Source organism: Staurois parvus, unplaced genomic scaffold (assembly GCF_062004578.1).
Source record: "Staurois parvus isolate SC_StPar_1 unplaced genomic scaffold, SC_StPar_1.0 ptg000299l, whole genome shotgun sequence".
NCBI classification, from domain to species: Eukaryota; Metazoa; Chordata; class Amphibia; order Anura; family Ranidae; genus Staurois; species Staurois parvus.
This window is the reverse complement of record NW_028318095.1, coordinates 16,706,818-16,731,270: the sequence shown is the minus strand read 5'-3', so window position 1 is coordinate 16,731,270 and position 24,453 is coordinate 16,706,818. Positions and strand designations below refer to the sequence as shown.

The 24,453-nt window shown below is 42.9% G+C and overlaps 1 protein-coding gene across 1 annotated transcript in view; it reads right to left on the bottom strand.

The window, feature by feature from the left end:
• TMEM45A (transmembrane protein 45A) overlaps positions 1-9,250 on the bottom strand; it is a 78,825-nt gene extending 69,575 nt beyond the window's left edge. The window contains exon 1 of the mRNA XM_089682968.1: positions 9,126-9,250. The gene's annotated coding sequence lies outside the window, so the exon portion shown is untranslated. The remainder of the gene's footprint in view (positions 1-9,125) is intronic.
• Positions 9,251-24,453: the final 15,203 nt, after the last annotated feature.

Sequence of the window (24,453 nt, the reverse complement as noted above, 5' to 3'; positions counted from 1 at the left end):
ACTATTTATGTTGTTAATGATCGATAATATGTCAACATTTGGGGGAAATATTTTGATACAATGATGGCGTTATTACATGCATGTTCGACACATCTTTATAAATCTGACTATTTTTCGATCGATTTTCTAACAGTGTACGGCCAGCATTACTCAAGGTACAGATCAGCTAAAGATCTAACTGCCCAATAGCTGGGCCATGTAAGAAGACTCATCATGATCCTGTCACTAGAGATGCCTCCAATGTGTATACAGTGTGTGCCTGGCTGAGCCTTCCACCAGTGAGGAAGGAAAGTTTGTGAGTTTATTGAGCGCAGACCAAGCACTGTACACATCACACAGGGAAGTTACTCAGCCGGCATCGTGTACGTGACAGAGATCACTGAGTACAGAGAGGACGTATCTTCACCATCACTCCCACACCATCTGTACATTAGGATAGGCACAGCTTTCCCATCATTCAACCAAGCTATCAGAAATGGGAGTACAGAGGAGTCCCAAGATTCACAAATGATTCTAATGACATAGAATAAGAAGATAAATGTGATCTGTGGATTGTAAGTGTGTAAAACACAATCATTAATCTCTGCACAATTTACTCACCAACTATGTGTCCGCTATGTGCTGAGTAGTGGGGAGATCTGTGATCAGAGCTGGAACATGTCACCACCTCCCTGTGTACCCCCCAACATACACAGAGGACCCCGGCATAAGTCAGTGTACAGTGAGCAGACCTGGATTGATCTTCTGTACCTCCACACTGTGCACTGGACACAATGTAACTAACTGGATCTCTATGAAACAGAGCACATGTAACGCCCACACCCATGTACTGATGGCTATGTGTTTAACCCTTTCCTATGTACAGGACCCATGATAACTATGCAGCCTTTCACTACTAAAAAAAATCCCAGGTGACTGCTTATGATTACCCTTTCATTGCTAAGAAATCTGTGATGGCTGCAAGTGATTAACCCTTTCATTACTAGTGTATCCCAGATGACTGCAAGTTATTAACCCCTTCATTATCATTTTGTTTAACTAGTAAACCCTTGGTGCCTACGTGTGATTCACCCTTTCGTTACTAGTGAATCCCTGGTGCCTACGTGTGATTCACCCTTCATTATTAGTAAATCCCTGGTGCCTACATGTGATTAACCCTTCATTACTAGTAAATCCCTGGTGTCTACATGTGATTAACCCTTTCATTACTAGACAATCCCTGGTGCCTACATGTCAATAACCCTTTCATTACTAGTAAATCCCTGGTGTCTACATGTGACTAACCCTTTCATTACTAGTAAATTCCTGGTGCCTACATGTGACTAACCCTTTCATTACTAGTAAATTCCTGGTGCCTACATGTGACTAACCCTTTCATTACTAATAAATCCCTGGTGCCTACATGTGATTAACCCTTTCATTACCAGACAATCCCTGGTGCCTACATGTCAATAACCCTTTCATCAGTAACAAATCCCCGATGCCTACATACAAATAACCCTTTCATTACTAGTTAATTGCTGGCGCCTACGTGTTATTAACCCTTTCATTACTAGTGAATCCCTGGTGCCTACATGTCAATAACCCTTTCATTACTAGTAGATCCCTGGTGCCTACATGTGATTAACTCTTTCATTACCAGTGAATCCCTGGTGCCTAAATGTGATTAACCCTTTCATTACTAGAAAATCCCCCATGCCTACATCAATAACCCTTTCATTACTAGTAAATCCCTGGTGCCTACATGTGATTAACCCTTTCATTACTAGACAATCCCTAGTGCCTACATGTCAATAACTCGTTCATCATTAGCAAATCCCCCATGCCTACATACATATAGCCCTTTCATTACTAATTGCTGGTGCCTACGTGTGATTAACCCTTTCATTACTAGACAATCCCTGGTGCCTAAATGTGATTAACCCTTTCATTACTAGACAATCCCTGGTGCCTACATGTGATTAACCCTTTCATTACTAGTAAATCCCTGGTGCCTACATGTGACTAACCCTTTCATTACTAGACAATCCCTGGTGCCTACATGTGATTAACCCTTTCATTACTAGTAAATCCCTGGTGCCTACATGTGACTAACCCTTTCATTACTAGTAAATCCCTGGTGCCTACATGTCAATAACCCTTTCATCATTAGTAAATCCCAGTGCCTACATACATATAACCCTTTCATTACTAGTGAATTGCTGGTGCCTACAAGTCATCAACCCTTTCATAATCTCAGGTGGTTGCATGTGATTAACCATTTCATTAACAGTGGATTTCAGGTCTCTTGGTGTAACTAAGGCCTCGTACACATGGGCGTACAGGAAAAGAGGTTTTTTTAACCTTAATGCATTTTCACATTAAAGTGGTTGTAAAGGCTCACGTTTTTTTACCTTATGCATTCTATGCATGAAGGTAAAAAATATTTTGTGTGCAGCAGTCAGCCCATACCTGCCAATACTTACCTGAACCCCATCGCGATCTAGCGATGTGCACGAGAACGTCGGCCATCCCGGGTCTCTGCCTCCTCACTGGCTGAGACAGCCATTGGCTCCCGCTGCTGTCAATCACAGCCAGTGAGCCAATGAGGATTCAGAGGGGGCAAAGTCAAGCCGCAGCTCTGTGCATGAATGGACACATGGAGCAGCAGCTCAGGAGCGTGCCTGCTTGGGTGCCCCCACAGCAAGCTGCTTGCTATGAGGGCACCCAGCAGGAAGGAGGAGCGCTGGCAGGGGCCCCAAAAGCGGAAGATCGGGGCTGCTCTATGCAAAACCATTACACAGAGCAGGTAAGCATAACATATTTGTTATTTAAAAAGAAAAAAAAATTGAACCTTTAGTATAGCTTTAAGGTGAAAAACTTTCTGTGCTCAGTTCCCCAGCTACCCCCTAAATACTTAGCGGAGCCTGATATCGATCCAGCACTATGTCCAAGAGCAGCTTCTCTCTTATCCCTCTCTCCTCACTGGACATGGAGGCAGCACTGGGAGCCATTGGATCTTGCTGCTGTAAATCATAGCCTGTAAGGAGAGAGGTGGGACCGAGCCACACTATGTGTGTCAAAGGACAGACACAGCCCCCATAGCAAGCAGCAGGTAAGTATTACAGGTTTGGGTTTTTTTAATACCTTTACAACCACTTTAAGCATACACCTTTACTAGTGCTGCCTTTACCCTGCATGTGGATGCTGAGATGTTCCATGTATCCCTGTACAGGCATCCCCATTCATATCAATTGGGATGCAGCTGCTGCACAGGACAGCCTCATAGGTGAAGGGAGTATTTGCCAGCCCCCAAGCATCTGACAATACTCCCATATCCTGGCTAAAAAGCCTGACAACTTTCCAGGTTAAAAGAATTACACTGTAGAGCCTTGTATATATGACCGTTGTGTTGTATAAGGGCACCGTGTACAGTAAACTTTTACAAAGTATTTGCAAAGCTTTTAGTACAGTTAGATGGTTAGCTACAACCATCTTTCTTGAAGCCTTTAGGGACATTTCATATTCTGACATTCTTTTGTGTTGCATTAACACACGGGACATTTATCAAGCATATTAACAATGCAATTATCTGCAAATCTGGCTACATGGCAAAGATTGGTTTGATCGGCTGGTTTACAAGCCAGTAACGGCTTGTAAACAAACAAACCGAAACTGGAAATGCTGAAATCCTTGTCACTTCTGCTTTCTAACATCACAGAGGAGGAGGAACAACAGAAGTTAATTTCACTCTGTCTAGAGCATCCAATGCGACAGGTCACATCGGTACTGGGCTCCCTGGTGGGATGGGAGAGCGTAATAAAGTTGTTGGGAAGGAGGAGGGACCCCCTTCCACCTCCTGTAAGAGTGATCAGGTGGCTGTAAAGCCACTTGGATCACTTTTACACTGTAGGGAATCACCAGGGAATCACTCTGTCTAGAGCATCCAATGCGACAGGTCACATCGGTACTGGGCTCCCCGGTGGGACGGGAGAGCATGGTAAAGTTGTTGGGAAGGAGGAGGGACCCCCTTCCACCTCCTGTAAGAGTGATCAGGTGGCTGTAAAGCCATTTGGATCACTTTTACACTGTAGGGAATCACCAGCTCTAAAAAATTATATCTGGATCATGACTGCAGCTGGTGACATGAACCAGATATCACCACTCCCATCCAGTAACTTGCCTAAGGACAGGAAGCGGTTAAAGTGATAGATTGCTTTCCAATTAAGATCTGTGTATAACAATCCCAAATTGAAGCTGAAGTTTGCTTTTAAGACTCAGAAATATGTTTAAAGGTTGCTTGAAGCTCTTAAGTACAGTGGGTTAGTGCCACTTCTGCCTTGCAGCAATCGGGTCATTGGGTCAAATCCCAACCACAACACTCCCTTCGGGGAGTTTGCTGTGCTGTGTGGCAGAGCCTTGTAAATCTCAGGACTGGATGGATAGAAATACAAATTATTTGTCAGTTAAAACTGTTCCTATATTTTTTTTCATCTGTGCATTTAGCAATTTACCAGGAGTTTACCTATAAAGTGTTAATCCCTAAGGAGAACTTTGGTTTTCTGTATGGAGGTGCAGTTACTCAAGCTGGGAAGTTTTCACCCGGTGTACAGGCATTATTCTGTGATAGTGTAGGATACTCGGGGTGTAGCATATAGTGGAGTGGAAGAAAGTGTAAATACAATGTAGCACATAGGATCGGCTGGTAATGAAAGGGTGGACCATTCATGGAAAGCAGGAAGCCTGTGTCTAGGAAAAAGTGAAACCCGCAGACATCAGGAAGGGGGATGGTGGAATATGGGGGGTACATTGTTGCAGTAGGAATCAAGTTTCTTACAAAGTTTCAGCTGAGTATCAACAGAGCCTAGGCATACTTCACCCACAGAGCAATGGCATAACTTATGTGACTGAGATCAGAGCCTGCACTGATGAGCACAGACAGGACCAGGGGCGGACTGACCATTCGAGCACTCGGGCACTGTCCGAGGGCCCAGCGTCAGTAGGGGGCCCCATTAAATGCCCCTAGTATTTTTATAGGCTTTTTTGGGTGTGCTTTGAGTGTGGGCAAGGACACAGGGGCCCCATTATCCCCTATTGCCCAGGGACCCCATGAGTTGTCAGTCCGCCCCTGGACAGGACATTATTTATTACAGGTACTTCTACAGAGCTGTCAATTTACGCAGCGCTTTACATATATATTGTACATTCACATCAGTCCCTAACCCTCAAGAGATGTACAATCTAAAGTCCCAAACTCACATTCATACATACACATAACAGGGTCAATTTAGACAGGATCCAATTAGCCTACCAGCATGTCTTTGGAGTGTGGAAGGAAACCGGAGAACCCGGAGGAAACCCGCGCAGGCACAGGGAGAACATGCAAAGGTGATGCCGTGGTTGGAACTCAAACCAACGACCCTTGAACTGCCAAGCGAAAGTGCTAATCATTTATCCACTGTGCTTCCCCACCATACCCCTTACCTTCACCTACAACTCGTTACAGAACCAGGTTTACGCTGCTGAATACGTCACTGTGCAACTGAGAGATTCAACCGTGTGATGACCATCATCATATCAGCAGAATATTGCTTTAAAATGTACTGCGGGGGGAGGATACTTCCAACAAGTAGTTAAAGTGTATGCAAACCCCAACAACGAACTTCCCTTACATGTTCCCTTCTTCTTTACCACAAGAACTCTTTATTTTCAGCTGGTGATCCTGACTATAAGACACTTAGGGGTTTATTTACTAAAGCTGGAGAGTCCAAAATCAGACTCCCTTCTGCATAGAAACCAATCAGCTTCCAGGTTTCATTGCCAAAGCTTCATTGAACAAGCTGAGGTTAGAAGCTGATTGGTTTCTATGCAGAAGGGAGTCTGATTTTGGACTCTCCAGCTTTAGTAAATAAACCCCTTACTGTCCTAGGGTGACAATGCTCACTTACTGTACTGCAGCTATAAAAAAATCGATGTTACCCAAGGACAGGAAGTGTGTTAGGTCTACATAATACCTCCCCCTATGTATTGATGGTGAAGAGAGAGGGAAGTGTTCTATAGTTCCAACATGCTTCTTGTCTTAGGAAGGTAACACTGCTCCTCCATAGATACAGCACAGTGAGTGAGGGTTGTCACCATCTGGGGTGAGGTGAGTTGTCAGTTGTTAGCAGGGGATGGTATATCCATAACATGTTACACCCTGAATATTGGTGTACCACGATATGAAAAGTGAACGTATCCTTTAAGTTTAGTTATTTCATAGTAGCAAAGACATTTCATTGCCAATTTAGCAATGTAATGCAATATAAACAGTTCACACTACATGCGTTTCAGTTAGTTATATTTGTTAATGTTCTCATCCGTTAACATCCAGTTTTTTTAACGGAAGAGAACCCTATTTTTCTTCCGCAAAAAAAAACAGAACGTACGAAAAACAGATGTCAACGGATATAAACGGACTGAAAACGGATGTAAATGGATGCAAATGAATCTAAACGGATGAATAATGGATGTAAACTGATAAAAATGTATGTAGACCAATGTAAACGGATGAAAAACATGAAAAAAACGGATGAAAAAGTGGATGTAAACAGATCTAAACGGTTTAAAAAATGTATGTAAACGGATTACAACAGATGTAAACGGATCTAAACGGATAAAAATTTATGTAAACGGATGAAAAACAGATGTCAACAGATGAAAAACGTATGAAAAAACATGCAAAAACGGATGTAAATGGATGAAAAAAACGGATGTAAACTCATCTGTTTTTTCTTTGAAAAAAGGTGACTAAACTGAAGGAAAAAAACAGAACGCCCTTGTGAAAGGACCCTGAGGGTTCTTTCACACTGCTTCATTGAAAAAACACATTAAAACTGCATATGTATTGAATGCGTTTCCTGGTTGATATGCATCTGTGAAACATGAAAATGTGACTCAAAAAACATACTGAAAATGCAACTGTGGTGCATTTTTTATGCATTTTCCATTTATTTTAATGGGAAGCTGCGTTTTTGGCAGTTTCGAAAAGCACACCAAAGATGCAGTTCACATTTTCAGAAAAGATGAAAGGGTGAACTAACACTCTACAGCCTCCCCACTCCCTATTCCCTGCTGTAGTTACCTCTGTAGGTGATGAGCTGTCAGTGCCCATGCAGCCTGTGTAGCAGTCCAAGATTTGAAATCTCCACTCAGGGATGCCGGGGCTGACCAATCAGAATCGCTCTGATCTGTCCTATATGCATTGCACAAAGAAGGGAGAACAGCGGGGGGATTTCAAATCCTGGGACCGCTCTACCGGCCACATGGGACTGACAGCTGCAGAAGTAAGTACAGCTGGGACTGAGGGGTGGGGACAGGGGCGGACTGACCATTTGGAAACTCAGGCACTGCCCGAGGGCCCGGGATCAGTAGGGGGCCCCATGAGATGCCCCTGGTACCTCTTTCATAGGCTTTTTTGAGTTTGGGCAAGGACACAGGGGCCCCATGATCCCCTATTGCCTGGGGGGCCCCATGAGTTGTCAGTCCGCCCCTGGGTGGGGAGGATGTTAGCTCACCATTTCATTTTTTCTGACACTGTAGGCAAAAAAACATTTAGGGCCGGTCCACACTATAGAAACGCAGTGCAGACGTGTTCCAGATGCGTTTCCACATGCGCATTTTTGACGAGTGTTTGACGCGTTCCGGTGCATTTTTGATGCGTTCCAGTTCATTTTTCTCCCACTCTTTTTCTTCAATTTTTATAGGGACATGTCCATTCCAGTGTGTTTTTGGTGCATTTTTGAAGCAATTTACCGCTATCCAGTCCAGTTCTGTGCAGGAAAAATGCAGCATGTTTTACTTTTTTCTGCAACCGGAATGCACTGGAACTGTAAACACCGATGTGAACTATGACACTGACAACCATATAACCTACTTTGTGTGTTTTGGATGCAGAAAAAAAGCAACTGAAACACATGTAGGGTGAACTGGTCCTAAAGGTTAGTTCACACTAGACGCAGTCCAGTGCAGTTTTTATATGCATCAAAAATGCATGCACAGTGTTTTCCATGTATTCCAATGGCCCTGGTTCACACTAGTGCAGTCAGTTCCAGTCATTACCAGTGCAGAAAAAAATGTAGAACATGCTGCATTTTTTTCTGCACAGAACCATACTGGAACACAGCAAACTGCATCAAAACTGCACCGGAACTGCGTGTGGTGTGAACTGTAAGCAAAAACGTATCCTGTGCGTTTTTGTAGTGTGAACTGGCCCTTAGACTTTGGAATCAATTTAATGCATGTAAACACATGACACAACGCCTGTTAACATAACATAGCAATGAAGAAGAGCGAGGGCCAGTTCATGCTAAAAAAACGCACTCTGGATACGTTTCTGCTTACAGTTCACACCACACACAGTTCTGGTGCAGTTTTGATGCAGTTTGCAAGCATGTTCCAGTATGGTTCTGTGCAGATAAAATGCAGCATATCCTATGTTTTTTCCTGCCCCAGAAACTGACTGGAACTGACTGCACTAGTGTGAACTAGGGCCATTGGAATACATGGAAAACACTGTGCATGCATTTTTGATGCAGAAAAAAGCACGCTGGACGGACTGCACCTAGTATGAATTAGCCCTGAATCCAGAATTCCTGAAACTTCTGTCGGGCTCATTCACACCAGTCTGGATGATAAATGCGTGCACGCTGCTGTGCACTGTGTAGGGGCGGAGCGATTGGCTGTTACAACGCATCACACTTTTTTCTTTTTTTTTAAATGTTACTGAAATGTCGCAAAATGCCACTTTATTCGTCTTTTCAGTGTTACGCGAGCTGCGGTGAGTTTTCGCTGCGTAAACCATTTTTGTGCAGTTTGCGGCACCGCGGGATCATGGCGTGAGCACAGCACGCTGCGAACAATTGTTCTCTAAGTGATGCTGATTTCTGAAGATGAAGGCAGACGGTGTGGATGAGCCCCATATGGATAATACATATATGAAGAGAACAGAAGGAAAGGAAAACTTCCATACATTGAACCCAGAGATCAGAAAGGGAATGCAGGCGATGACGATCCGCGATCTACAGCACTCTACACATACAGCAGACTAGGAGTGATCTGGCCGATCCTGGGACATGTCAGCATTCATCTGTGCAGCATTCACTCACCACGTCTGAAATGTGCGATCACAGCTGGAACACCTCCCACCATACACACACATACGATCATCAACGACACCGAGTCACAGAGCCCAATACATCGCTTCTAACAGTCCAGTCCTCCGGCTCTAGCTGATCGCAACTGAGCATTGGTAGGAACCACACAGGGCGGGGCACACTTCAAGACACTGATTGGCTCTCTCTGCTGTCAGTTGCTTTGTCCATAGTTCCACGTGTACGTCTTTCACCCCCTAGTGGCAGGTATTAGGTACTGCAGGTGGGCTAAAGCGTAGCATGAGCTGGAGAAATATTTTGTTTTCAGGATAGAGAAGTCCATGTACACTATATTGCCAGAAGTATTGGGACGCCTGTCTTTACACGGACATGGACCTTAATGGCATCCCAGTCTTAGTCCGTAGGGTTCAGTATTGAGTTGGCCCACCCTTTGCAGCTATAACAGCTTCAACTCTTCTGGGAAGGCTGTCCACAAGGTTTAGGAGTGTGTCTATGGGAATGTTTGATCATTCTTCCAGAAGGGCATTTGTGAGGTCAGGCACTGATGTCGGAAGAGAAGGCCTGGGTCACAGTCTCCACGCTAATTCATCCCAAAAGTGTTCTATCAGGTTGGGGTCAGGTCTCTGTGCAGGCCAGTCAAGTTCCTCCACCCTAAACTCGCTCATCTATGTCTTTATGGACCTTGCTTGGTGCACTGGTGCGCAGTCATGTTGGAACAGGAAGGGGCCATCCCCAAACTGTTCCCACAAAGTTGGGAGCATGAAATTGTCCAAAATGTCTTGGTATGCTGACGCCTTAAGAGTTCCCTTCACTGGAACTAAGGGGCCAAGGCCAACCCCTGAAAAACAACCCCACACCATAATCCCTCCTCCACCAAACTTTACACTTGGCACAATGCACTCAGGTAAGTACCGTTCTCCTGGCAGCCATAAAATCCAGACACGTCCATCGGATTGCCAGACAGAGTAGTGTGATTCATCACTCCAGAGAACATGTCTCCACTGTTCTAGAGTCCAGTGGCAGCGTGCTTTACACCACTGCATCCAACGTTTTTCATTACACTTGGTGATGTAAGGCTTGGATGCAGCTGCTCGGCCATGGAAACCCATTCCATGAAGCTCTCTATGCACTGTTGTTGTGCTAATCTGAAGGCCACATGAAGTTTGGAGGTCTTTAGCTATTGACTCTGCAGACAGTTGGTGACTTCTGCACACTGTGCCCTTCAGCATACACTGACCCCGCTCTGTCATTTTACATGGCCAACCACTTCGTGGCTGAGTTGCTGTTGTTCCCAGTTGCTTCCACTTTGTTATAATACCACTAACAGTTGACCGTGGAATATTTAGTAGCAAGGAAATGCATTGGATGGACTTATTGCACAGGTGGCAACCTATCACGGTACCACGCGTGAATTCACTGAGCTCCTGAGAGCGACCCATTCTTTCACAAATGTTTGTAGAAGCTGTCTGCATGTCTAGGTGCTTGATTTAATACACCTGTGGCCATGTAGGTGATTGGAACACCTGAATATAATGATTTGGAGGGCTGGCCCAATACTTTTGGCAATATAGTGTACTTTCTGCAATGGAGAGGAATACTCCTAAGAAGGGGGCAAGCATTCCTTTCTGGTCTCTGAGATGGAATAGAGGGACAGCTATTCCCCAAAAATGTACTCTATGTCAAGACAAAAAGAAAAAATATGTAGAACATTCTACAATACATGAAAAGTTCCCCATGTTTCATCGCTTTAGGTTTCATTCACACCATACGGACAGAAAAACATGTAGAAACTGATGCGCAGACTTCACTTGCAGAGACATCAGTTTTTATGTGACCTTCAATGAGTTTTAAACACATTGCAGATTCCTGCGCAGAAAAAATCTGTACGTGATACTAGTGTTGTGGTGTGAACAGGACACATAGAGAACAATTGATTTCTTTGTGCCCTTGCGGAACGTGTGCAGAAACACTGATGTCGCTGCACCGTGGTGTGAATGAGCCCTTAAAAGTGTTACTAAACCAGGCCCCTGCATCCACTATATCTGGTCTCCCAGAGTACACAGAACATGGAAATGCAATTATTTTTGTAAATATAAACTGCTAAATACCGTTTCTCATCAGCAGTATATAGCAATCTTGTGGCTTCTATCAGTGCCCAACCCTGCAGTAGCTAAAGCTTGTAGGAGGAGTTTTCTTTCTGCTCTAGGAGGATGGAAATCCCCTGACCACTGTCTGGACTCTCCCAAGAAAAAAAAAACCTCTCTAGCAATATACACCAAACTGAGCATGTGCATGCCTACAGTTCAGTCTGGAGATAAGTGGTGGTCGCTTGAAAAAGGAGAGGAACAGAGAAGACAGGATCAAACAGCCTTTTTACACAATGCAGAGGATTAACCCCTCAGGTTCCACAGGGAGTATACCAAGCATGCTTTACTGCATATACAGACTGATTTCACTGTTTTGGGTTTAATAACACTTTAAAGACTCTACAAAAAAATACCCAATTTAAAGCTAGTATACATGATGGGACTATGGAACGGACAAAAAAAGTTTTCAGAGTGATTGACAAATAATCTGATCATTAGTACACAGCTCTCAAGAGCCGATCACAACAGTTTTTTTTTTTTTTTTAATTTAAATATTTTATTGTTTTCAAATCACCATATTAAATGTGCAAAAGCTAATAAAACAGACAGTATACATTACACATTTCTGTCATAACACTCCCCATAAATAACCTTAATCTCGGTGTCCTTTTACCCCTCCCCTTACCTATTCCCCCCCCCCCCCACCCTTTGATTATGCATTTTTAACTTCATTCTAGAAATCCTGAACCTTAGCTATTACTGGTATTATACTGTACTATATTTATCCCCTTTCCCTTCTTTTCCTTATTTAACATATTCTAGGTATACCTCTGAATTTTTAAACTGCACCCACTTTTCCCAACTTGTACGAATTACCTCCATTTCATCTTCCTCTATATGGTAAAGTTCCTCCATTCCATATATCTTCTCCACTCTTTCTACCCAATCCTTTATTTTCAGTGCCTGTTGTTTCTTCCAAAACTTGGGTATAAGTCCCTTCGCTGCATTTAAATAATACAATAATTGAGGTTTTTTATGTTTTTTAACCGAAAACTCGGTACCAAAAAGAAGGCAAGTCTCAGGGTCCTTAGGAATATTTACCTCTGTTATTTCCTGAATTATACTCACTATGCCCTCCCAGTATTCTTGAATTTTGTGACACCATAAGTGTGTCATTGTACCTCTCTCTCCACATCCCAGCCAACATAAAGGTGAGTTGTCTCCACTTATTCTATCCGCTACATTTGGTGTAATATACCATCTTACTAAACACTTATAATTCATTTCCATTTCCTTCATATTTACATTCCCGTGAATTAAACTATATATTTTCTTTTGTTTTCCCTCATCAATTATTACTTCTAAATCCCTTTCCCACTTCTCTATAAATAGTGGCCTTGTAGCTGTGATTAAACCTGTGAGAATTTTATATATTTTAGTGATCCCGTGCTTCCCATCTCCTCTTATATCTAATAAGCGCTCAAAGAGGTTCCAATCTTCTTTATAAGAAGCCCAGAATAAGCTATGAAATCTTAAGTAGAGATAAAGGAAAAGGCAGACTGGGGGTACCAGATATGAAGAGATACTATAATTCAGTAATATTGGCAAGAATTTTTGACTGGACACATAATGCACAGGGGAAAAGTTGGGTAAACATAGAAAATACATCACAAACGTCACACGAATTTAAGTAGAATCATTTGGTTACCTCAATTTAGAGGATTAAAAGATAGCACAAGTTTGTTTACACGTAATGTTTTGAGAGTTTGGGACACTTTACACAAACAAAGGGGGTGGGAATTTAATTCATTATTAATGCCCCTAGGATCTACAGAGTTTTTTCCTCCAGGTAAAGAGAGTATTACAGAGAATTGGATAAAGAAGAAAGATGTTCAATTAAAAGATATAATGGTGGGAGAAGGATTGTGTCCACTTAGTGTACTGGAAAGTAAGAGGGATATATTTACGAGAATGGATGAATGGCGGTATGGTCAACTAAAATATTTTGTAGGTAGTCTCCCGATCACAACAGTTCAGTCGAAATTATACGCACCAATGTTTTTCTTGCAAGGAAACAGAACCAAGAATTTTCATGTAATCAGTACAGTATTCATCCGTAAAAAAATCAAGTGACCAAGACCACGCATGCTCAGAAACGAAAGTATACATTACAATACAATACATTACATCATCGTGGGAGTTGTATTCTGTCTTATGAGAATTTTCAGAACTCTATTAGCCTATTCATTTTTTATACGAGACTACCATGCAAAAAAAAAACGATCATTTGTTCGATATTGTCATCATATGTACGAGAAATTAGGGGATCATAACACACAACTTTAGGGCCAGAGTGGTGTCTTATACCCCTGTCTGGTTTGAATTGGGCTTTTACTACTCAGAGCACGTGTCCAGAGGACCAGAGGAGTGCACACTGGGTTTGGTAAGAGACTAACATCACACAAATTAATCCGTTGTCTGCTGGGAACTGTTATGCTTTCATCAAGGGCCCCAACTGTGCTAGCCAACAGTTTTCTTTTTTTTTTTCATCAATCACTGGCCAGTGGGGTAAAACTGCTAATGTTATAGCAAGTTTGGACTGTCTCAGGGTAACATTATAGTCTTATTACTTGTTTGTATAACTACAGTTGTAAATCTTCTCTTCCCGTGGCCTATACTTGCCTTAATAAACCTTTGAATAACCTAAATTTCGATAGATTCAGGGTAACTGTGAGATACTCCAGTAACTTTTAGCAGCAACTTGAGGACACTAAATATCCTCTTAGGATCTGAACAGAGTCCTTGCACAAGCAAATAGTAAATGGAGCTATATCAGGACACCAAACGCAATGTCCCTTTTTAGCAACACTGACTCTAGCACAGGAGGGTCAACCAGCAGACATGCCAGCTGGTCACTCAAGAGGTGGCAGGAGAGGGGGGGGGGCTTCCCTCCAGCTGCTTGTACAAGCAATTGAGTGGCTAGTTAGCCACTCCGATTGCTTATACAAGAGAGCTGACTGTTGGCTCTAAAAACAGTACAGGGGTGATTCCTGCAGCTCCAGTATAACCACTGTACCTGTAAGTCGCTTGTCAAGAAGTGGTTAACCACCTGTGGACTGCTGACAATAAATATACTGCAATCTGGTGGCAGGTGCAGGCATGATCATGTACCTGTACATTGGGACCTTCTTCTGGGTTTGTGGGTGCGCATGCAAGCTCCCCCTGATAACCTGTGCTGTAGCCAACTACAGCTGATCGGCTGTAGCCAATCAGAATGTTCCTGTCTGTTGTTTATAAACATAGAGGAAGTTCTCATTTTTCCTTTTTGGTTCAGGAAGAGAAGAAAGCAGGACCACAGTGAGTTGAAGTAGCACATTTACACTTACGCACACTTGTTATGCACATTTATCCCTTTGACTATTCTCCAATAACCCTCTAATCATCCCTGTTACCCAGGCCAGTGCCATTAGTACAGTGTCAGTGTACAGTATTATCACTAATCACTATATTAGCATCACTAGCAATGTCAGATAGCATCAGAGTCAGTTAACATCCCTCCCAGCCAGGATCAGTTAGCTCTAGATTTTCCACCACACTACTGCAGTCGCACTATATGTCACTGATCCCCACCATTGGTAGTATAGTTTCTGTACAGATCAGTATCTTCATCATGAAGAGAACTTCACTAGTGTCCCCATTTGTATAGTGTCCCCAAAAATGCAGCATTAACAGGATCAGTCCTGATCACTGCCAGCACTTGGAGTTTAGCTTCCTCTCCAACAAGTGTAGTGTCAATATACTTTTTTTGATCACTGCCACATCTGACATATTGTACACAAAACCGCTGCATTAGCGGGATCAGGACTGATCTCTGCTAGCACTAGAAGTTTTATTTCTAGCTCACAAGCAGTCCCTATTTGCTAGCTAGGAGCTATTTTTCCCATAGTCACCACTAGGTACCTGGTAACTTAGTGCCCAAATTGTCCCAAAAAAGCACTCTAGTGAGAAGACCTACAGGATGTTGAGCATGCAGGTGAGAGTGAAAGGGAAGCTTTACTTCAGAATTCTCTTTAGAATATAAACCTGTAGACAGCAGCGGCACTCTGACAGCTAGCTCAGACAATGGAGAAGAGGTCCCTGCTAAGATCAGGTGTACCTAACCCTAGGTTACTGAATTACTAGAAATTATGCTCATATGCAGCAGAGTGCCAGTACAAGCGTTGCACTACTTTTTGGTGATCTGGCGAGCACCAGCAGCGTAGTACATCCTGGCCTTTTAGAGGAGCAGCACGGCAGTATCTCATGGTGAAGTGGCGAGCGCCAGAAGTGCGGTACAAGGTGATGAGATGTATGGCACTAGTAGCAGAATGCAAACGCAGCCACCAAGAATTCAAGCCCATGTAGAGCCCACAGTAGTCTTCCAGAGGCGCATGCAAACCCTAATTAGCTGCCCTAGATTCAGCAGCACTCATTATCACCCCATTCACAGCCCAGCCCAGGGTTCAGGTGGAAACAGAGAACTTGACAAAACACCTTGATTTTTTTTACCTGTTTTTTACAGAAGACCTTTATAATTTGATTTTGGATCAAAGCAATCTTTATGACCAACAGTACTTTGCTGCAAAAAAAATTCAATTCTTGCCAGGCCATTCGAGTGGAAACCTATCACGATTTCTGAATCTTAAACCTTTCTGGATCTAACCCTTAACATGAGCATTACAAAAAAGAATGAATTGCGGTCATATTGGTCCACAGACCCAATTCATCATATGTCTGTGTTCTCTGCTGCAATAGCCATAAAAAGATATGAGAATATAATGCTTTTTATGCATTTCAATGACAATACCCTGTCATCCTTAGAGTGACCCTGACTATGAACAACACCACAAAATTCAGCCCCTCATAAATTACCTCTCCCAAAAATTGTGTATACACCCCAACAAACCTCTGCAGAGATTAGTCCCTTATACATTTCACTGCCAGGCTTGCAATAAAGCCGTATCTCCTCGGCAAGCGTGCCATATATGGGGTCAAACTGTGTAAGCTCTGTGGGAGAGTAACAGGCTATACATACCAATTTAGAATTTATGAGGAAAAAGACAGTCAAGTGAAGCCCCCAGGAAGCCCAGACTACATAGTGAGCAGTGGCAAGATAGTGTGGGACTTGGTTTCACATTTGTTTCGTAAGGGGTACCATTTGTACATGGACAATATTTTGGCAAATGGGCCACTTTTTTTTACATTTATTCATTAAAGAAATCGGCTGCTGTGGCACCATGTGATCTAATCACAGGAGCTTCCCCAACGACTCGATAGACTTACTGTAGAAAGGGGGAGAAAGCCTGCTTGCGCAATGGAGAACTACTCACAGTGAAGTTCAAGGGCAAAAAGGATGTGTTCATCCTGTCTTCTATTCACGCAGATACGACTGTCCAAATTAAGAAGGCATCTGGTGAAAGCCTGTCTGTGTCCATGACTATAATCTTTATTTGAGAGGCGTAGACTTCAACTACCAAATGATGAAGCTGTATTCAGTATCCCGTAAAGACACTAGTATAAAAAAGTGTCTCTGTACACTGCTCAAAAAAAGTAAAGGAAAACTTTGAAAACACATCAGATCTCAATGGGGAAAAATATCATGCTGGATATCTATACTGATATGAACTGGGTAATGTGTTAGGAACGTAAGAACGCCCCATCGTTTGATGGAAATGAAAATGATCAACCTACAGAGAACTGAATTCAAAGACACCCCAAAAATCAAAGCAAAAAATGATGCAGCAGGCTAGTCCATTTTGCTAAAATGTCATTGCAGTAACTCAAAATGGTACCTTGTAGTTTGTATGGCCCCCACATGCTTGTATGCATGCCTGACAATGTCGGGACATGCTCCTAATGAGATGACAGATGGTGACCTGTTGTATTTCCTCCCAGATCTGGACCAGGGCATCACTGAGCTCCTGGACAGTCTGAGGTGCAACCTGGCAGCGGAAGATATCCCAATAGCATTCTATAGGATTTAGGTCAGGTTAATGTGGGGGCCATTCAGTGGTATCAATTCCTTCATTCTCCAGGAACTGCCTGCATACTCTTGCCACCTGAGGCCGGGCATTGTGGAGGAACCCAGGACACACTGCATCAGCGTAGGGTCTGACAATGGGTCCAAGGATTTCATCCCGATATCTAATGGCAGTCAGGGTGCCATTGTCTAGCCTGTAGAGGTCTGTGCGTCCCTCCATGAAAATGCCTCCCCAGACCATCAATGACCCACCTATGCTAAACAATGTTACAGGCAGCATAACGTTCTCCATGGCTTCTCCAGACCCTTTCACGTCTGTCACATGTGCTCTGGGTGAACCTGCTCCCGTCTGTCAGAGACATTCACACAAGTGGCCTGCTGGAGGTCTTTTTATAGGGCTCTGGCAGTGCTCACCCTGTTCCTCCTTGCACAAAGGAGCAGATACCAGTCCTGCTGATGGGTTAAGGACCATCTACAGCCCTGTCCAGCTCTCCTAGAGTAATTGCCTGTATTCTGGAATCTCCTCCATGCTCTTGAGACTGTGTTGGGAGACACAGCAAACCCTCTGGCAATGGCATGTATTTATGTGCCATCCTGGAGGAGTCGGACTGCATGTGCAACCTCTGTAGGGTCCAGGTATCACCTCATGCTACCAGTTGTGACACTGACCCTAGCCAAATGCAAGACTAGTGAAAAACAAAAAAGATGAGTAGGGAAAAAATGGCAGTGGTCTCCACCTGTAAAACCATTCCTGTTTTGGGGGTCATCTCATTGTTGCCCACCCAGTGCACCTGTTGGTAATTTCATTAACACCAAAGCAGCTGAAATTGATTAACAATGCCCTCTGCTACTTAACTGACCAGATCAATATCCCAGGAGTTTAATTGACTTGATGCTATACTCTAATTAAAAAGTGTTCCTTTAATTCTTTTGAGCAGTGTGATTGTTTCAATTGGCTATGTATAATGCTTTTGTAATTTACAAAGCAACTGGAAGAACTGGATTCCTCCTAAAATTTCAAGAAGCGATCGTCATAGCCCTTTTGTATCCAGAAGGTGCTGTGGCCCAAAGCCCAAATCAAGATACAGTTAGCTGGCTGCATGAGAGGCATTTTCCAGATGTCCTAAAGGTACCCCAACACAAAGGACACCCCAAAAAAGATGTTGTGCCTGTAGTAAATGTGCAATGAAGCGTGACACCTGTCCTGGCCAATCTGGCCTCTGTATCAAGGACTGCATCTGTCACTACCACACACTAGTGGAGTATTAGTCTAGGGTACAGCACAGCACAGTCTAGGGTACAGCACAGCCAGGGCTTTTTTTCTGAGAGAATAGGTGACGGGAACTCCCCGTTTCTGAGTCCCCCCTTGTCTCTGCCCCCTACCCTTCTGTGAGCACTGTCCCTTGGTTCCACCCACCTCCCAGTCCCGCCCCTTTTAGAGAATGCAGAACCAAGTATCATTTTGTGGTGCTAAATAATTTGTATGCAACTGCAGCCAGCAACAATAGATCCCCCACAGCAACAATTGATCCCCCAAACAACAATAGACTCCTCCAGCAACAATGGACCCCACCCCAGCAAAAATAGGTCCCCTCAGCAACAACAGACAACACCCCAGTAACCATAGACCCCAATCTAGCAACAATAGATCCCTCACACAACAATAGACATACCCACATAGCAACAACGGATCTCCCACACAAAATACCACCCCCAGCAATAAAAGATCCACCCCAGCATTATATCCCCCAGCAGCAACAACAGATCTTCCAGCAGCCAGCATCAAAAGACCCCCCAGTAACCTCTCCCTCAACAGTAGATCTCTACTAGCAACATAAGTCCCCTAACAACAATAAATCCCCCACCCGCAACAATAGACCCACACAAAAAAAAAGAAAACCCTCCAATGACAATAGATCCCCCCCAGCCATCATCAATGGACCCTCAAGCACACCCCTTGCCATTATATACATTAATAGCTGGAGGTGCTGAAACTGTGCTCCCCTGTGTTCCCACTGAAAAAAAGCCTTAAGCACGGCACAAAATTCTGTTCAAGACGGGTCTCAAAAGGTGTTAGGTAGTCAGGAAACTGTCTATCACATTTTGAGACACCCTAAAATCAAAGGATGGAAAGGTTATGGTTCTGAAAAGTTAAGTTACAAAAAAAGTAAAATAAATAAGTTGTTTTATTGCGTTAATGTTAACCTAACTGACATTGGCTTTGCAGGAATGCCAGTCAACTGCAGCACTGATGTGTGCATTCTGACAGCAACAAGGTGCTGTTCTCAGAATACATACATCAGTGCCTGCAGCACTACAGGAGGAAATTTCTCCATTTGCAGATTGTGTATGCCCAAGCATTATTTACATAGAGTGGTGAGGGGGCTCCTACGCTAGGCATAAACATTTTTCACTTTCTTACCAGAAGAGATTTCTTCATCCACGTTGATCAATGTGAATGTAGGAATCTGTTAGGTTCTTTTCTCCAGTCAGCCCAACTTTAAGAGTGTGGCAATAACACGTAATGTTTTTAGATGCCCTAAAATGCCAGAACAGTTTAAGCACTCCCCCCCAATGACCACTTTTTTGAAAGTAGACACCCCAAGGTATTTGTTAAAAAGTGTCTATGGAAGATTTTATTTTTTTGCCACAAGTTTTTAGAAAATTATGAAAAAACTTTTTTTTTTACACAAAGCTGTCAAGTTAATGATATATTTCTCACACGTACTATGTGTATACATGGGTTTACACCCCAAAACACATTCTGCTACTTCTCCTGAGTATGGGGATACCACATGTGTGAGACATTTTGGCAGCCTAGCCACATACAGGGGCCCAAAATTCAAAGACTACCTTCAGGCTTTTAAAGGACATAACTTCCTCATTTCACTTTGTGACTACCTATCACAGTTTAGGATGGGGGAGGGGGGGGGTGTTGCACTATCCTGGTTTTTCAGGGCCACCGAAACTGTGATAGGTAGTCAGGAAGTGAAATAAGGAAATGATGTCCTTTGAAAGAATGAAGGTGGTCATTGGTTTTTGGCCCCTATACGGGGTTAGGCTCCCAAAAAGCCTCACACATGAGGTATCCCCATACTCAGCAGAAGTAACATAATGTGTTTTGTTGTGTAATTCCACGTATATCCATGTCATGTGTGAGAAATATCTCTATAAAGTGACAACTTTGTGTAAAAATCTTTTTTTTTGTAATTTGTCAAGAACTTGCAAGATAAAATAAAATCTTTCCTGGACTCAGCATGCTTCTCATGCTTCTCAGCAAATATCTTGGGTTGTCTACTTTCCAAAAAGGGGCAATTTTGGGGTTGTTTGTAGTGTCTTGGCATTTCAGGACCTTTGAAACTGTGATAGGTATTCAGGAAGTGAAAAGACTAAATGGCGCCCTTTGAACGCCTAAGGTGGTTGTTGGTTTTGGCCCCATACGTGGCTAGGCTCCCAAAAGGTCTCACATGCGTGGTATCGCCATACTTGGGAGAAATAGCAGAATGTGTTTTGGGGTGTAGTGCCACATATATCCATAACACTTCTTTAATAAAGGGGAGTTGCATAAAATATTGATTAATATATTGGGGGGGTGGGGCTGGAATGAGATGCAGGTGCTGCTGCTTTTCATTTTCAATGCAGGTTAAACCTTTAAAAAAACTAAATTTAACGTTATTTTATGTTATTAAAACATTAAGTGTAGTGTATTGAGGTATTGTTGACGCAATTTAGGACTATGGTAATGAAAAGTAGCAGGACCTGTTTTCAGTATGCCAGCCCCCCCATGTCACCCCAAATACAGGTGACAGATGATTATTCATTTGTTTATATAACTGATTTGAAAGAAGATTTTTGGACACTGGAAAGCAGATATAAGTGTCATTGCCTATAGCATTGCTGCAAATATGGTGTTTGGTGATTGTAAGCTCCAAAGAGCAAGGCCCTCCTAACCCTCTTGTATTGAACTGTATTGTTGCTGTATTGTCTCCCGTTATATTGTAAAGTGTTGAGCAAACTGTTGGCTCTATATAAATAATGTATAATAATAATAATTTTTTCTTATTATCCTGCAGAGACCGGATTCCTCTGATGCTCATCAGCGCAATTCAATAGAGGGAGTCTGCTTTTTTTTAGTATATCGGAATGGAGGTGACATAACACTGGTCCAAGGTCCCACATTATCAAGACCAATGCAAGGTTTATAGCCCTGCACTGAACGTGATGATGCCAAGGGACAGTTTACTGCCAGAGAGTGGGGGAGCTCCATCTACCAGAGGATTATTTAAATAAAAGTGCTTCTTCTCTACCCTAGACAAGTCAAGTAGGTAAATCTTGCAGTGTGGGCGTAGCCCAACTGCTTAGGATAATTTTAAAGTTTCCCAGATTTGGGCTTCACATTTTAAGCATGAATGCTCTTTTTGGAGTCTGCACCTTGTGATCAAATGTTTTCAGAAATCTGCTCTGCAAAACAGAAAAGACAGAAAAAATCTGGGCATCAAAAGCTGCCCAGAATACATCGCTCAAACCTGGTCTAAATCAACATTGTTTAAAACATTTGGGTTGATTCACTAAAACTGGAGAGTGTAAAATCTGGTGCAGCTGTGCGTGGTAGCCAATCTAACTTCAGTTTGTCCAATTAAGCTTTGACAAAAATCCTGGAAGCTGATTGGTTTTAATGCAGAGCTGTACTAGATTTTGCAATCTCCATTTTTATTAAATCAAGCCCAGCATAACATGAACCAGGTGAGGAAGCAGAATAACAGATATATATCTATTATTTTGGTATGTTGTTTTGGTATGCTGGATGTGAATGGGTTGGATAATCCCATGGGATTTTGCATGTTTAACATAGTTTGGTGTAGTTAAGCACCGGGCAAATGAGCTGAAAAAAGGTGTGAATGGGGGGTTACAGATCTGACTACAGCTGTATAGTTTTCTATAAGCCCATGCAAACAGCTGCATAAAGATGAGTCAACATGCACTACTTTCAGATCCATAAAAAAATTTTTTAAAAATTAATCTACACCTGATGTGCTGTGTAAGGACTGTATTGTACGATGATGCATGTTAATGTTTGTGATAACTTTTAAATACACAAATACTGGAGCTGCCTGCTGTAGCAATCATGCACACAGAGATGGATGCTGTCATCCATTTTGCTCCAAAACCCTCCATCTTGTATCTCTCCCTCCCAAATCAGATTCCTCCGATATCCCCCCTTGCTCTCTGTTGAGTGACATGTGGTCTGGATGATGACAGAGATCACAGGCAGCAAACTCATTGGGAGGGCGTAATGGCTATAAACCCCAATTAGCGGTGCCCCTATGTCTGCGAGACTCTTGCTGGAGAAGGGATCGTAAAGCCATAAACCAAGCCCTCACTGAGTTTCAAAGACATTCCAGGTAGTCGTAAACCAGACTTACATTTAAAAATCCACTTTTCCCCTATGATTACATATCTTGGACTATGACAGACGTATATAAAAACCGGGCATATATTCAGATCAGTCTTGTTAATACAAGTCGTCTGATATATTACACCCCCTAGCTGGCATATACGGGAGAGCAGAAAATTATATCTCCTTAACTATCCAAGCCGGTATGTCATATTTCATATCTAACCGTTCAGCAGATGCGTCTGCATATTACTCTACTAGTGGCCAGGCTGCTAAATGCACCGAGAATAAGTTATGAACCATGACATCAACTGGGAGAGTTTTTGGTCATAGCTTGAGTCTCCGCCTGCAACACCAGCCCAAATGAGGCGATTGGTTCTCTGCTTCAGGGAGACACTCTGCTGAGTTCCTAGAAAAAGCTAAGCTAAGCTGAGTTAAGAGAAGTTGAAGATTCTCCCTTTTAACATCGGAACTAACTTTGGGAGATAAGGCATCCTTTTGGCTCAGGAAACCTGATCTGCTTAAACCAAGACGTTTGGCAAGTACTTTACCTCCCTAAATTCCTTTCTGTTATCTCTTTGCTGTGTTATTGCTTTCTATATATTTATATATATATTGGCTACATCTTTTTCTGTAAATATTTTTATTGAACCCTTTTGACCTTTTAGTAATAAATCTTATTTTCTGAAAGTATTGAACTGTTTCAAAAGCTCTTTAATGTAAACTAAGAATCCCTGCCTCTGAAGAGTGCTACTGTGTGTGTGTTTAAACTTCGGTATATCTATGCCTGTGGTGACAGTGGTATACCGACGCTTATGCAAACATCATAGTGTTATTGCTGATATTGCCGAGATTCCTCTTTCTCTGTACAAAAAGGAGGTGGTGGCAGTGTGAAGGGTTAATTGCGTAATTAACCTGACCCAGTAACAATCGCTCTCAGGCTGCAGGTACACAGGTTGTGGTCCATTAGCTGGAAAATCTGTGTGCAGGTTGCAGCTGGGCGTGGCATTGTTCCGCACGTGGCAGCGCAGTTTTAGATTGGCTAGTCCTTCGGTCACGAGTTTGGTGAGAAGGGCTGGGGTCTGATGCCGCGATCGTCACACCTTCATCCTAGCAGCAGAAGGATGTTAGTTGTCAGCAGCTGTCAGGATCTTAGTGTAGCACTACCCCCTTAGGAGTCACTAAATTATTTTCGGGCTCCCTGTCGCTGTTGACCCCAATATGAAAGTCCAACCCCTTCTGACACCATCATGCACTTCTGGCCAGAGTAAACCCTCTAATTATTACCAGAAAACAGACTCACACACAATTTAAAGAGAATTGCTGTTTTGTTTATACTGAAATTGAATGTGAGCACAGTAAAGCAACATATGAATGTGAGCACAGTAAAGCAACATATAGTGATAGGTGTGCAAATAATAGCAGTTATCACTCTTAATAATTTTTAAGCCAAAGTCAATACACACAGCAAAATCTCAATCCATTTCAAATGTCTTGCAATTCAGAATTTGACCCAAAAGACCTCAGCTCTGAGGTGTCTCTTTCCCCAGTGAGCAGAAGAAACACTTCTGAAGAGTAAGGCTAGCTCACTTCTGGCTCTCAGAATCAGGTTCAATTGTGAGGGAAAGAAAGAGTTCTTTAAAAGAGGAAACAAATGTCCCTTTTGACTGCAGTGTGGGATCTTTTGCGTGCTTGTTGGGGCCCAAGTTTGTGCAATACAAGAATTCAGATCTCCTTGGATGCAATAGGTGGGAGTTCCTTCGCTTCCATACAGGGCACTTTTACCCCCTTCCTGCCCAGGCCATTTTTCAGTTTTCAGCG